General features: G+C 42.5%; 1 protein-coding gene across 2 annotated transcripts in view; it reads left to right on the top strand.

The window, feature by feature from the left end:
• The window catches only part of ERBIN (erbb2 interacting protein), a 352,105-nt gene that overhangs the window by 135,433 nt on the left and 202,030 nt on the right, over nt 1-14,642 (top strand). The window lies entirely within an intron of this gene.

The raw sequence follows: 14,642 nt of genomic DNA, 5'->3' as shown, positions 1-14,642 counted from the left end.
CAGGTCAAGAAGAGAGGAGCATCCAACCCAGTAGGTATACAATACATTACAGTATATCGCATACTTGCCTACTGAGCACCCAGTGTTGAAAATCTTTAAGGGCTCAAGCGGATGTGGGTCAGATTTCGACCACAGGTCTCCAAACTGGAGCACAACAGTTTCATATATTTCTTTGATGCCACGCCAGTCCATGCGTTGCAGATCGAGATCTGGCTGATTTGCATGGATGTATGGCATGAGCCCTTATTGTACTAATTAACTCCCGTAACTGGGACCTCCGGTGATCAGTTGTATTCTGCATCCTTTTCACCACCTCAGGAATAAGAGGAGACATTACATATTTACCAATGAAATCAATGGGTTTTTCATGTGTAATGCCGAGTCCTGTAGACCATAAATGAAGGCCGGCCTCTTGTCTTTGTTGCCTCTAGGATCATTTATAGATTTTATAAAATAAATACATAAATGAAAAATAAACTTCATCAGAAATGACCCAAAAGATTAGACCAGTTTTAGATGGTGATAATCAAAACGATGAGGCTGAAAAGATAAAAGGCGCAAAACTGTCTTCTTAACCTGGTTGAAACCAGTATAAGGCTATGTGCGCACTAGAGCTTTTTACCTGCGGATTTACCCGCGGATTTGCCCCGGAAATTTCTTGAGAAATGTCTGCAATCTTCGTGCAAACATTTCCCATGAAATTCAATGAGAAAAAAAAATAGCTGTGCGCACTGTGCGGATTTTTCTCAAGAAAATTTCTTAAGAAAATTTTCTCGAGAAACTTTCTTGAGAAAATGTGCATGTCCATTAATTTCTGCAGGTACCTGCGGTATTCCGGGGGTATTCCGCAGGTAGCAATGATGTGCGGTATACCACCGGAATAGCCGCGAATTACCTGCGGGAATGCTCATCATTGCCTGCGGTTTTGCAGGAAGCGATGTCATTATGCCAGGAAGAGGAAGCAGAGCAGAGTAAACACACGTCACACTCCCTGGACGCCGCACAGAAGCACTTCTGCAGTCTGTGTCCTGCTCCGGCCTCGCGGCTGCCTGCACTGCAGGGTGTCAGTGTCTGCCCGCAGTGTCAGCAGCCTGTCACGCGGCAGCGCAGGCAGACACGGATACCCTGCAGTGCTGGGAGCCGCGGGGATGACGATCGCTGCTGTCAGGAGGTGAGATCATTACCTGCTGTGACGATCTCCTGCCTCCTGACGTCACCGCGGTCACTGATGTCTATGCCCGTCTCGCGAGCGGCCCGAGACTGTCACTAGCGGTGACGTCACGGGCTCTCGTGATACTTCTGACAACGCGGCGGGCATAGAAGTCAGTGACAGCGCTGACATCAGCAGTACAGGAGATGATCACAGAAGGTAATGATCTCATCTATGCTCCTGATGGCAGCGCTCGTCATCCCCTGCAGTGACCTGAGCTGACCTATTGATGTTAGCTCAGGTCACTGCATTGCTCTCCCAGCCAATGGGGAACATTCTGTTCTTCATTCACTGGGACAGTGACTATGGTATGGATCGCCGTGGGACCCCCCCCCCCTTATTGGATTACGCCGGACGTGGATTGATTGTTCTTTTCAATAAATTGGTTAAAGAGGCTATGTGGGGAGTGTTTTTTCAAATAAAACTTTTTTTGTTGTCTATTTTTTAATTATTACTGACTGGGTTGGTGATGTCGGGTATCTGATAGACGCCTGACCTCACCAACCCCAGGGCTTGATGCGAGGTGACATTACACATCTGGCATCAACCCCATATATTACCCCGTTTGCCAACGCACCAGGGCGCGGGATGAGCTGGGGCAAAGCGCCAGGATTGGCACGTCTAATGGATGCGCCACTTCTGGGGCGGCTGCGGCCTGCTATTTTTAGGCTGGGGAGTGTCCAATAACAGTGGACCTCCCTAGTCTGAGAATATCAGACCCCAGCTGTCCGCTTTACCTTGGCTGGTGATCCAATATGGGGGGGACCGCACGTTTTTTGTTTTAAATTATTTATATAATTTAAAATAACAGCGTGGGGTGCCCACTGTTTTGTATTATCAGCCAAGGTGAAGCTGCCAGCGGTGGTCTGCAGGCTGCAGCCGTCTGCTTTACCCTAGCTGGCTACAAAAAATGGGGGGACCTCACGTCGTTTTTTTTTAATTATTTATTTATTTTATGGCTAAATACAAGGCTAAGCACCCTTTAGTGCCACATGAAAGTCACTAAAGGGTGCCAGCTTAGAAAATGCAGGGGGTGGAACATTATATAGGTTTTTCTCATCTATCTATCTATCTATCTATCTATCTATGTATCTATCTATCTATCTATCCCTCTATCTATCTATCTATCTATTCATCTATCTATCTATCCCTCTATCTATCTATCTATTCATCTATCCATCTTTCCCTCTATCCATTATCTGTCTATCGATTATCTTTATTATTTATTGCAGGGACAAACCTGCGGCAAATCCGCGGCAAAACCGCATGCGGATTTGGTGCGGATTTTTTCCGCAGGTCCGGAAATCTTTCACTGGCAGAAGTTTCTCAAGAAATTTTCTTGAGAAACTTCACATTTCTAGTGCGCACATAGCCTAAGGGGATGCAGGGAATCACTCAATACTCCTGTAGTGCATGTGTTAGGCCGGCTTCTCACTTGCGATTTTCTCGCAGTAGTGCAATGTAAGAAAATCTCGCATTGCACTCGGACGCATGTTATTCAATGAATCAGCTCTCATCTGCGTTTTTTTTTTTTTTTTTCTCAGTCCAAATCGGACTGAGAAAAAAATCGCAGCAGGCTGCTATTTGTAGAGTTTCACGCACGAGTCTCTCCAATGCAAGTCTATGGGTGCATACGGACCATCCTAGTGACATGCGTTTTTCACAATAGATTTCACGCATGTAGCAGAGAACAATGTAAATGTTTCTGTACATAACATTACATGAGTAGCAGCTGCTGAGGGTAAAAACTGATTGCACACTGACAGCACACTGACAGCACACTGATGACTAGTGAACTAAAATCGGCCGACTTTTTTTCCTGCTACTCGGACTGATTTTACACACGTAAGTATGTTTCCAGCCTTAGCCTGAAAACACAACTGCTGCAGCCCAACGAGGTAAAATGTCAATAAGTGGAAGAGAAGAAACAGGTTGTTATGCTGCGCTGCCGGATAGATTCAGGAGAGCAAACAATACAATCAGTAGATTTTATTGTTCACCGTTCTATGCGTGTCGGAGTTCGCATGCTCCTTCTTCAGGATCCAACAATAGCAATGCTAGTTCCTTCTTCAGGATACAACATTGCTATTGTTGGATCCTGAAGAAGTAACATGCAAGTTCCGAAATGCGTAGAATGTGAACAATAAAATCTAATGATTATATCGTTTGCTCTCCTGAATCCATCCGGCAGTGCGGCATGACAACCCATTTCTTCTCTTCCATTGATTGAAATGGCGATACTTGAGCAAGTCCTGTCTGCAACTTGCTCCATGCGTTTGTCCGCATAGTGGATGAATACAGAAGTTGCCTGTCGTTGACTTGCACTAGTCTAGTGTGCAATTTTTTTTTTTATTTTTTTTTTTTCACACGGACCATCGTTGGTGCACCCTGGTTATAATTGGTGTGTCGTTCCCACTGGCTGGAAATACAGCAATCGCAACAACCCCTTAAAGGGAGTCCCACTTACAAAACATCCTATGTGGATGTTCTCTTAATTTAGATCAGTGATGAACAGTATAATAAAATTAAGGAATTTCATATTTTGTTTTGTTTTTTTCTTATAAAATAAATAAAGTATAAAAATAAAATTAGTATAATATAAAGTATAATATAAAATTCTTATAAAATAAATACAAATAAAACGCCAATTTTTGTACACTCTAAATAATAATAATAGGAAGTACAGCGCGGCCTCATTCCCTAAAGATGACCCAAAAATGTGTGTTCCTGAAATACAAAAATGGCCTGGTCTTTAAGAGACTTAAATATGGAAGGTTCAGTAATAATCTAACTTATTACAGTCTTGTTTTATTCACCAATCCTCTTGCCTAATGCTTCCGTCATGATTTATGAAATAATCTTTTGGGCATTACAGTCGGGCCGGCAGTAATGTCCTCTTCTAAAGAGATTATGTGTGTACTAGTCTAATATTGCCAGCATTTGTTCTGGTCCCATCAGCTGTTGTGGGCTTTAAATGTCAGGATATTCATTGACTTTATTATCCAGCTTGAGACCCTAATGTAAGACGTTTGTCTAGTGCCTTATTATTGTAGCCATTATCTATTATATTCAGTTACGACTGTAGAGTTGTCACCGTGCACTCAATCTGCTACTTAAATAGATTTCTAGAAAACCTTATTTATTTCTTATTATTATGATATAAAATTATTTGCATTTTACATAGTTACTAGGTCAAATACTGCATTCTCTTAGGGTATGTGTGCACTAGGCATTTTTGCGGCGTTTTTTTACCGCGTTTTTGTGCTGAAAACGCAGTGACATTGCTTCCCCAGCAATGTCAATGGGTTTTCATAAGTGCTGTCCGCACACAGCGTTTTTTTTTAGCTGCGTTTTTGTGGTGACCACAAAAACGCAGCATGTCAATTATTTCTGCGTTTTCCACTGCGTTTTTCACTCATTGAATTCAATGAGATGTTAAAAACGCAATGAAAAATGCATATAGCCGCGTTTCTATGACTAAAAACGCAGCTATAAACGCAAGGGGTGGGTACTACAGTGACGTGTACAGGAAGAGGATTCCTTCTGTTGGTAAACACAGAAGCATGAATCCTCCTGGTACCGTCACCGCTGCGTCCACCTCCCGTCCTGTGCATGTCAGCTCCGTGCGGCGCCATGTCTGGGCGGGAGGTTGAGGCAGCGGCGAAAACAAAAGTGAACAGTAGAAAAAAAACAAATGTCATATATACTCACCTGTCTGCAGGGTCCGGTGCCATGCCCGCTCCCATCTCCTCCCGGTACCGCCGCTCTGGCTGTGTGCAGTCTCCCCGGGGCAGGACCTTGCTTGCAGGACCTGGCGGTGGATCACCTGATGCAGTCACCTGACGCATCAGCTGATCGTAGTCTCGCCGGCTTTTTCGCGCCCGGCCGGCTATCAGCTGATCCTGCCGTCAGGAGACTTCATCAGCTGATTACCGGCAGCTCCTGCAGCGATCGGACGGGATCAGACTCCCCTGCAGGAGCTGCCGGTAATCAGCACATAAGTGAGTATTATTATTTTTTTTTTTTTGCACTGATGCATCAGCTGATTGTATAATCGGCTTTTATACAATCAGCTGATGTGTGATGTGCTTCACGTAGTTTAACCTGACACATCATCTGATCGCTTTGCCTTCCAGCAAACCGATCAGATGATATTGGATACGGATTGGACGGCGCGGGACCCTAACCCAGGATTACTGCGGAGGGGGGTTTATTTCAATAAAGATGGAGTCACTAATTGTGTTGTGTTTTATTTCTAAAAAAAATATTTTTCTGTGTGTTGTTTTTTTTTTTTTTTATCATTACTAGAAATTCATGGTGGCCATGTCTAATATTGGCGTGACACCATGAATTTCGGGCTTAGGGCTAGCTGATAATATACAGCTAGCCCTAACTCCATTATTACCTAGCTAGCCACCCGGCTTCAGGGCAGCTGGAAGAGTTGGATACAGCGCCAGAAGATGGCGCTTCTATGAAAGCGCCATTTTCTGGGGTGGCTGCGGACTGCAATTCGCAGTGGGGGTGCCCAGAAATCTTGGGCACCCTGCACTGTGGATTCCAATCCCCAGCTGCCTAGTTGTACCCGGCTGGACTCAAAAATTAGGCGAAGCTCACATCATTTTTTTTTTTTTTAATTATTTCATGAAATTCATGAAATAATTAAAAAAAAAAAAAGGGCTTCTCTATATTTTTGGTTCCCAGCCGGGTACAAATAGGCAGCTGGGGGTTGGGGGCAGCCCGTACCTGCCTGCTGTACCCGGCTAGCATACAAAAATATGGCGAAGCCCATGTCATTTTTTTTTTTTCTTTTTGGGCAAAAAACTGCATACAGTCCTGGAAGGAGGATGCTGAGCCTTGTAGTTCTGCAGCTGCTGTCTGCTCTCCTGCATACACTAGTGAATGGAGGATGCTGAGCCTTGTAGTTCTGCAGCTGCTGTCTGCTCTCCTGCATACAATGAACATTTTGAAGAAGGAAATGACATCAGACCTTTTTTTTTTCATCAACAATCTTTAATGGCATTGTGCACTGATTAAAAACGCAGTGAGCAAAAACGCAGCAAAAAACTCACCAAATCGCGGCAAAAACGCATGCGTTTTTGCCGCGTTTTTTAGCCGCGGGTGCGTTTTTTGAGACAAAAACGCACATAAAAACGCAGCGTGAAAAAAACGCCTAGTGCGCACATACCCTTACTGGTCAGATATGCATATTGAAGAGGGCTTAGGGTCGTCAGAAAAGGAGACCCCTTATTTGGGAACCCTACTATGTACAAGGTTGACTGACTGACTTTTGTAGGCGATCACAGCTGATCGCCAACGGTTTAAGAAGCCCTTCATTTTGAAACTAGGTCAGTGCGATTATTCGCTTTTTTGCAGAATGAGACCACCCCTACAAAAGTTAAGAAAGGTCCTGACTTTTTGGTATTTATGACCTGAAGAGTTTTGTTGAATGCTCTTATTATAGAAGCGTACCTCTCACCTTCCTTCCCACTTAACAGGAGGGCAGTGCATACCTGATTGACAGTTCAGACCAGGGGCATGGGTGCGCCAGTAGTCCAAACTCTCTCTGTAGGAGTGGACACCGATGGAAGAGGGCCCCTGTGCAAAAATAGCATATGGACCCTTTGCACTCTAATAACTCATGATGTGACTATATGATAGCGAGGTACAGGGGTTACTATACTGTCCCTCACACTAGGGAACCCTAGGCTATGCCTAACCTCTGGATTACCACTGATGGTGGAGATGCCAGAGTCCCGGGCCTTACTATTTTCCAGACCAGAACTAAAGTCGGGAGGAAGGGGTAGGAGTGTGATTGCAACACAGATAAAGTCAGAAAGGGGAAAATTCACTACAGACTAACAGACTGCAAACTCACAGGAACAAATAGGAAGAAACTAAGGGGTGAGGCAAAAAAAAGTAAGGCATCAACAAGAGGACAACAGAGATTAACACCACAACTGCTCACAGCCATAAAGTACTACAACTGCCAATAAGTCTGGATCACAACACCCCACCAGACCAGTATAGAGAAGCTATAGCTGGCATTAAAGGAGGTGTCCAGCCAGCATATATAAGAAGTGAGAATAATAGCTCATAATAATTTTGCCTTTTGGAGATAGAATTGGGCCCCCTTATCTCTTGGACCTGGTTGCACCCATGTCATCTGTCCCTGGCTTTCTGATGGTGGAAGCAGATGGTGCCTTGTCCTCCTCCTTAGCAGTACCGGAGGAGGGCAAGAGCAGTAAAGCTGACCAGATTCAGCAATCTAGCTGGTCTCAGAGCAGCACTTTAAAAGCTCAATTGTAAAGAACTTGTAAACAATCTATCCTTTTCCTCTGAGATCTTTTAAGAAATAAACTGAAAAATCACTCTGTAATTGAGAAAAGAGAGGATTTTTAAAAGCAAGTACATTGTAACGTGGCTTCTTTTTACAAGCATTTTGTAAATGTAACTATTTTTAAGATGATGAGACAGTCCCTTTAAGTTACTTATCCTTAAAAAGTTTCTTTGCGATAAAGCCCTTTACTTCTGGCTTCCATTTCTCTAAAAAATACAAAGTTGTATAAGGAATATTGTGAATTTCTCCTGTTCTTGTTTGTGAATGTCCTTCATTATATGCCTGTTTATTACATTTGAGGTCTCTAATGTGTCTTTATGGGATGTTTGTGCGTAAACAGGCAGATATGTTTGTGCTGCACCTGGAAGAGGCTTGGCTCCCCTGTGTTCTCTGCATTGTACAAAGCTGTAGGCTACAGACACTGTATGGCGGTTAACCCCCGGGCAGTAGAGGCTGCCGCCTTCTCTTTAAGCATATATGGTAGAAAATCCGAAAAGAGAACTCTTTATGGGGCAGGTCGATGTGGCGTAATGTGTCGAGTCTTTGGAAATAGATTGGAGGCTGCATTTTTACTTTTATTTCCTAAGATCAGCAGTTTCAAGCTTGCTTTGCAGCTGCATAGTCCCACACCTTCATAGGAAAAGCCTTCCCACGGAATACATTCACATTCTACTAACCCATAATTTACCATACGCTCATTCAAGGATATACACTGACCTCTGCAGTTAACATGACGCAACATTGACCCATAGGAATGAATGAACCTCTCCAGACTATTGTCTATGTGTTGACTGCTGTAAAGCACCAGGATCTCAGGTTCCTACCCTATAATCATGTACAGAAAATACAAAAGTACAGGTAACAATGAGGACCGGTTCAGTAGCTAGTTATAGCAGAAATGACGAGCCCCTTCAAAGGAGATCTTCAGGAATGGGAAAAAAATAACACAGAAAATGTCACTATAATACACTTTCCAATACCTTTTAAATAATAATAATAATAATTTAATTCATTTATATAGCGCTATTAATTCCACAGCGCTTTACATACATTGGCAACACTGTCCCCATTGGGGCTCACAATCTAAATTCCCTATCTGTATGTCTTTGGAATGTGGGAGGAAACTAGAGAACCCGGAGGAAACCCACGCAAACACTGGGAGAACATACAAACTCCTTGCAGATGGTGTCCTTGGTGGGATTTGAACCCAGGACCCCAGCGCTGCAAGACTGCAGTGCTAACCACTGAACCACCGTGCCACCCATGTATCAAAGCATATATTTTTTTTTTTTTTACCCAGGGAGGTAATCTGTATATTATATGAAAATGGCCGTCATCATATTACACTGACTGACTGATCCCTGCCCGAGAATGGTAATGGGTCAAGTGACTATGAGCATGTGCAGTGGAATCTCTGCCCCTCCCTTAATCTGTAGAAACATGTGCTCCCAATGGATATTCCCATCTAATATGGTAGATATCTGGGGTGGTGACGTAGGAAGAGGCTGCTCACACTGCTACACACCCTGTCTATCTGATCTAATATTGTAGATATCAGGGGTGCTGAGGTAAAAAGAAGCTGCTCATACTGCTGTCCAACCTGTCTATCTGATCTAATGCTGTAGATCTCAGAGGGGCTAAGGTAAGAAGAGGCTGCTCACACTGTTATCCACCCTATCAATCTGATTTGGTGCTGTAGATATCAGGGATGCTGAGGTAAGAAGAGGCTGCTCACACTGCTGTCTACCATGTCTATCTGATCTAATACTGTATATATCGTGGTGCCGAGGTGAAGAGGCTACCTATACTGCTGTCCACCCTGTCTATTTTAATTCGCTGACTGACTGATGCCTGGCCGAGAATAGTAGTAGGTCAAGTGACTGCGAAAATGTGCAGTAGGAGTCTCTGCCCCTCTCTTCATCTGTAGAAAAATATGCTCCCAATGTATATTCTCATCTAATATGGTAGATAGGGGTGCTGAGGTAAAGAGAGGCTGCTCATACTGCTGTCCACCCTGTCTGTCTGATCTAATACTTCAGATATCAGGGATGTTGAGGTAATACGAGGCTGCTCACACTGCTATCCACCCTTCTATTCTAATACACAGACTGACTGATACCTGGCCAAGAATGATATCTCTGTCCCTCCCTTTGTGTGGAAAAATGTGCTCCCAATGGATATTCACATCTAATATTGTAGATCTCAGGGATGCTGAGGTAAGAAGTGGCTGCTCACACTGCTGTACACTCTGATTTGCTAACTAAAAGTATTTAGACATTATAATGACCTTTTTTTTTTTCTATTCTCGGAGAACCAGAGTAATAGAACATCTTGATGGTGGTGACGTCTGGTGCGCTGTAATTCTTATGTTTGTTTTGTGGTTCCCTCAGTAGTCCTGTTCTTACTCATCTAAAGTACTCCCATTAGCACTTACTGAATTGGAGGATTTCTTCAAAGACTGTGAGAGAAATGTGAGGCTTTGAATTCAAATTGCCGAGTGGATGTTTATAGTGTTAGACAATGGTGGTTTGTGTGTGAGGGCCATGCATGGAGGAACCCATTGGCTTTGGGTTTCTAGCTCAATTCACTTATTTTGGTGGTTCACGTTCAGCGCAGTATTTCTGGCTTGTGTTTACTATAATGTGGTTTCCGCAATCCTTGGAAATATTCACATCCTAACTCCAGCATTGTTGAGAAATACTATTGTTTCTATTTTTACGACTTTGCATGTAACATTTGCTTTCACGACTTTTGGTTGAAATCTCAACACAAGTTCTATAAACAACTTACCCCATGAGGGGATAATAATTGTTTGATTTTAAGTTTTGGCCTTAGATAAGCTAGAAATGATATGTAGTTACAACTGTAGAGCAAGTTGGGAGCTGTAATAATTACTCTTTTGTGGCTACCTAGCTTTAAAATAAATTAACTAGATATATAGAGAGATAGGTATAGATAGATCGAGATAGAGATAGATACAGCTAGAGATAGATATTAGATAGATAGGGACAGGTGTGTGTGTGTGTGTGTGTATATATGTATGTATGTATGCGTGTGTGTGTGTGTGTGTGTGTGTGTGTGTGTGTGTATATATGTGTATATATATATATATATATATATATATATATATATATATATATATGTGTATATGTATGTATGTGTGTGTGTATATATATATATATATATATATATATATATATATATATTGCGCACACACACACACGTATGTATGTATATATAAAAGATATGAGCGAGAGAGAGAGATAGATCTTAAAATTATGAAATAAATTATGAACAGATGGCCATGTACATTAAATTATTTTTGTCCAAACTTGGCCACTATTTAATATGGTGTTGTCCTCAGAGGGGCGGAGTTAATTAGTATAGAATACCTGTTGGGCGAATCAGTGTTTGGCCAACAAGTATCTATCTAAAGTATTTGGAGACCTTAAAAGGTTATTTCCACCTGGGACATTTATAGCATATTCACAAGATATGGCAACAAATGAGATGAGGGTCCCTCGTCTGGGATCCAAATGTATCTTGAGCGGGGCTCAGTTACATGCTGCTAGGAATAGAAATAATTTGTTCTGAAACTTGTATGGGACTTGTGAAAACTACCAAGAACGCATGGCCGGCAACTTCCTGCACTCCCATGTAGTGAAAAGATAACAGAGAGTAATGAAGTAGGGCTTTCAAAGCCGCGCCAGTGACCACTAAGACCGATGGTAAGATCAATGTTACTTTTTATTTCATATTCAGGTCAACGCGTTTCTGGAGTCTCTGCTCCCTTCCTCAGGACATACAGGAAAAAGTACATCAAATCTCAGAGATTTGATGTACTTTTTCCTGTATGTCTTAGTGGTCCTGTATGTCTTAGTGGTCACTGGCGCGGCTTTGAAAGCCCTACTTCATTACTCTCCGTTATCAGCCATCCTGGGTGCTGCTGCCGTTGGCCTGGATTCTTTGCATGCATAGTAGTTGTGACTTTCACAACTCTATTTGGTGAGTGTATTTTACCCTTATCACCCTAATATTTCTTGGGTAAGACCCTATTGCGCTTCTTTTTCCACACTGCTTGCTTCTATGTAGTGAAAAGAGAGAGATGCACGTGACACATCAGGCCTGGTGCTCCATAGCTCAGACCTAGCATTCTGTAAGAGATGGTGTCTTACCATTAATACTCAATGAACAGCAATTTGCTAATGGTAAACTTGAAAAGCCAACACAAGGTACCATCTTAAGCAGTTTAGGCTAGACAAATCACTATGGCAGTACTGTCTTTATGGGACAAACCCTTAGCATACATGTTGTTTTGGGTCTATTCAAAATCTGAGACATGGTATTTTGTACTGCATATGGTGAGATGTTCAAAGTCTTTGGAAGGTTATGTTGAAGAACATTTTTCTGAACTGGTTCCACAATTTTAAATGCAGTTGTTCAAATTGGTGAACCTCTGACCATCTTGGCTTCTGAGAGACTCTGCCTCTCTAACCAGATCTATTTCTACACAGTCATGTGACTTAGTTAACAAAAAAATGGACCCTCTAGTTGTTTTTCATTGTGCCACTTACTGTTCCAGTCTTTTGTTTCACCCTTGTCCCAACTTTTGAGATGTGTTGCTGCCATCATTTTCTAAATGACTTACTTTTTTTCAAATGAATGGAAAAATGTGTAACTGTCACCTTCTAATCTGTGTTCCATGTTGTGTTGTGAATAAAATATAGCTAAAAGAGATTTACAAATCATTGCATTCTTGTTTTCTTGACCTTTAACACAAAGTCCCAGGTTTTTGGGAATTGAAATATCTGATTTTTCCATTTATTTCCATTTATTCCAGATAGTGGATGGGACTCTCATGCATTAGTTTCTACCAGGCTGCTTAAAATGTCTGTGACTTTTTTAATTGGTTTATAAAGGCATTTCCTGATCTTGTAATAGAGCTGCACGAGTGCATACGTCTGGAAGACTTGCTTCTATAAGTTTAGATGCTCAGGAGGAAGTCACTCCCTTTCTTGCCTTTTGTTTATTATTCCACCATTTCCGTCTTCTCTCCTAATTCCTCCGTTTTCGTAACACAAGATGTGCCTGAGGAATTTATTTCTGAAATACGTCTCTCCTTCGCATTCTGTAAAGCGCATTACATGTCTCTTCCAGTGAACATGAATCTGATCTATTTCATTACGCAGTTGTATGTTCCGTATTGTCAGATTTCACCTTTTGTCTTCTCTTTTATCATATACATTTGGAATTAAAGGGAACCTGTCACCAGATTTGGGGCCTATAATCTGCGGCCACCAGCAGTGGGCTCTTATATACCACATTCTAACATTTCTAACATGCTGTATATAAGAGCCCAGGCCACTGTGTAGAATGTAAAAAACACTTTATAATACTCACCTAACGGTCGGTGCGGAGCAGATGGGTGTCTCCATTCTCCGGGTGCAGCGCTTTCTTTTTCGGCCATCTTTGTCCTCCTTTTTCTGAAGCTAGTGTGGATGACGCGTCAGACATCATCCACAATAGCCGGCGTTGAGGTTCCGCGCATCCGCACCACAATACCTTGATTTGCCCTGCTCAGGGCAGATCAAAGTGCGCCTGCGCAGAATCCCAGTGTTGGTGAGTGTGGTAGGACACGTCATCCACACTAGCTTCAGAAGAAGGAGGACATAAATGGCCGAAAGAGGAGGCGCTGGTATCAGAGAACGGACATGCCCACCCAGCCCATCTGCTTCGCACCGACAGTTTAGGTTAAGTATTATAAAGTGTTGTTTTTTTTTTTTTATGTTCTACACAGCGGCCTGGGCTCTTATATACAGCATGTTAGAATGCTGTATATAAGAGCCCACTGGTGGTGGCCGCAGCTTATAGGCCCCAAATCTGGTGACAGGTTCCCTTTAAACCTAGATGCTTTCTTAAAGGGAACCAACCAGTAGGATTTTCACATATAAAGTAAAGGCGGTGCCATACTGGCGCTAAGATGGTGAATCAGATCATACCTTCAGTTTAAAGATTGGATCTTTGATTACAGAAAAAAACCGTTATGAAAGGTCCAGAAATGAGTGCATTGGTTGAGTGACATTTGCATCAAGGCAGGACTTTATGGGTTGGGTCTTCAGTAATGCTTCCTGCCCTAGGTGCCTGCCTCCCCTCTGTTATAATGTATCCCCTTTTCCGCTGCAATTAAAGGCCATGTCACACACAGAGATAATCTGAGGCAGATCTGTGGTAGATCTGTGGTTGCAGTGAAATTGTGGACAATCAGTGCCAGGTTTGTGGCTGTGTACAAATGGGACAATATGTCCATGATTTCACTGCAACCACAGATCTGCCAAAGATTTATCTCTGTGTATGACGGGGCCTTTACAGTATAGCCGGCACATGTGCAGTATTAAGCTCAAGTTTTTCTCCAACTCTTAAATAAAATAGCTCCGGAGTAAGTGCATGATTTAGCTTTGATCCTTCAGCCCCACCGATGACATGCCCTGCTCACTTGGTCCAATTTTGGTCTCCATACCAGGAGGAACAATACTAAAATATCAAAATAGTAATATACGCACTGCAGAGAGAACTTACTGGAACAGTGTAGGCAGCAGACGTGTATTGAGAAAGTGTTAGGAAGAGTTAGGACAAATGAAAGGAAGTCACATTAGTAGTGGAAACCTCCTTTTAAGCCTTCTATGTGTACATGGAAAGCCATATATCTAAATGTCTGTCGTGTAATAATACATACTGCCTGCAGTTGCCGGGAAAATGCCCAGCTGGTCAGCCAAACAAACAAAATAAGAAAAAGTGTATTGTAAATACATAACTATGTAAGATACAGTATATGTCTCATTAAAAGGAATCTGCCATCACGGTTTTACTACCCCCATCTCAGAGTAACATGATATAGGGGCGGAGATCCTGATTCCAGTGATGTATCCCTTACTGTGCTACCTGCTGTAGTCTGAATAAAATCATTATTTTATTTGCTGCAGATCTAGCAGTTCTTTGCATGCTGAGCTCTGTATAACCCCACCCATAGCACTGATTGACCAGTTTATATGTACACCGTGCTTAGGCAGAAAGCTGCCAATCATTGGGTGGGTGAGG

The sequence above is a fragment of the Anomaloglossus baeobatrachus genome, chromosome 1 (assembly GCF_048569485.1).
Source record: "Anomaloglossus baeobatrachus isolate aAnoBae1 chromosome 1, aAnoBae1.hap1, whole genome shotgun sequence".
Taxonomy (NCBI): Eukaryota; Metazoa; Chordata; class Amphibia; order Anura; family Aromobatidae; genus Anomaloglossus; species Anomaloglossus baeobatrachus.
The sequence above is the reverse complement of the archived record's forward strand: the minus strand, read 5'-3'. Positions and strand labels throughout refer to the sequence as shown.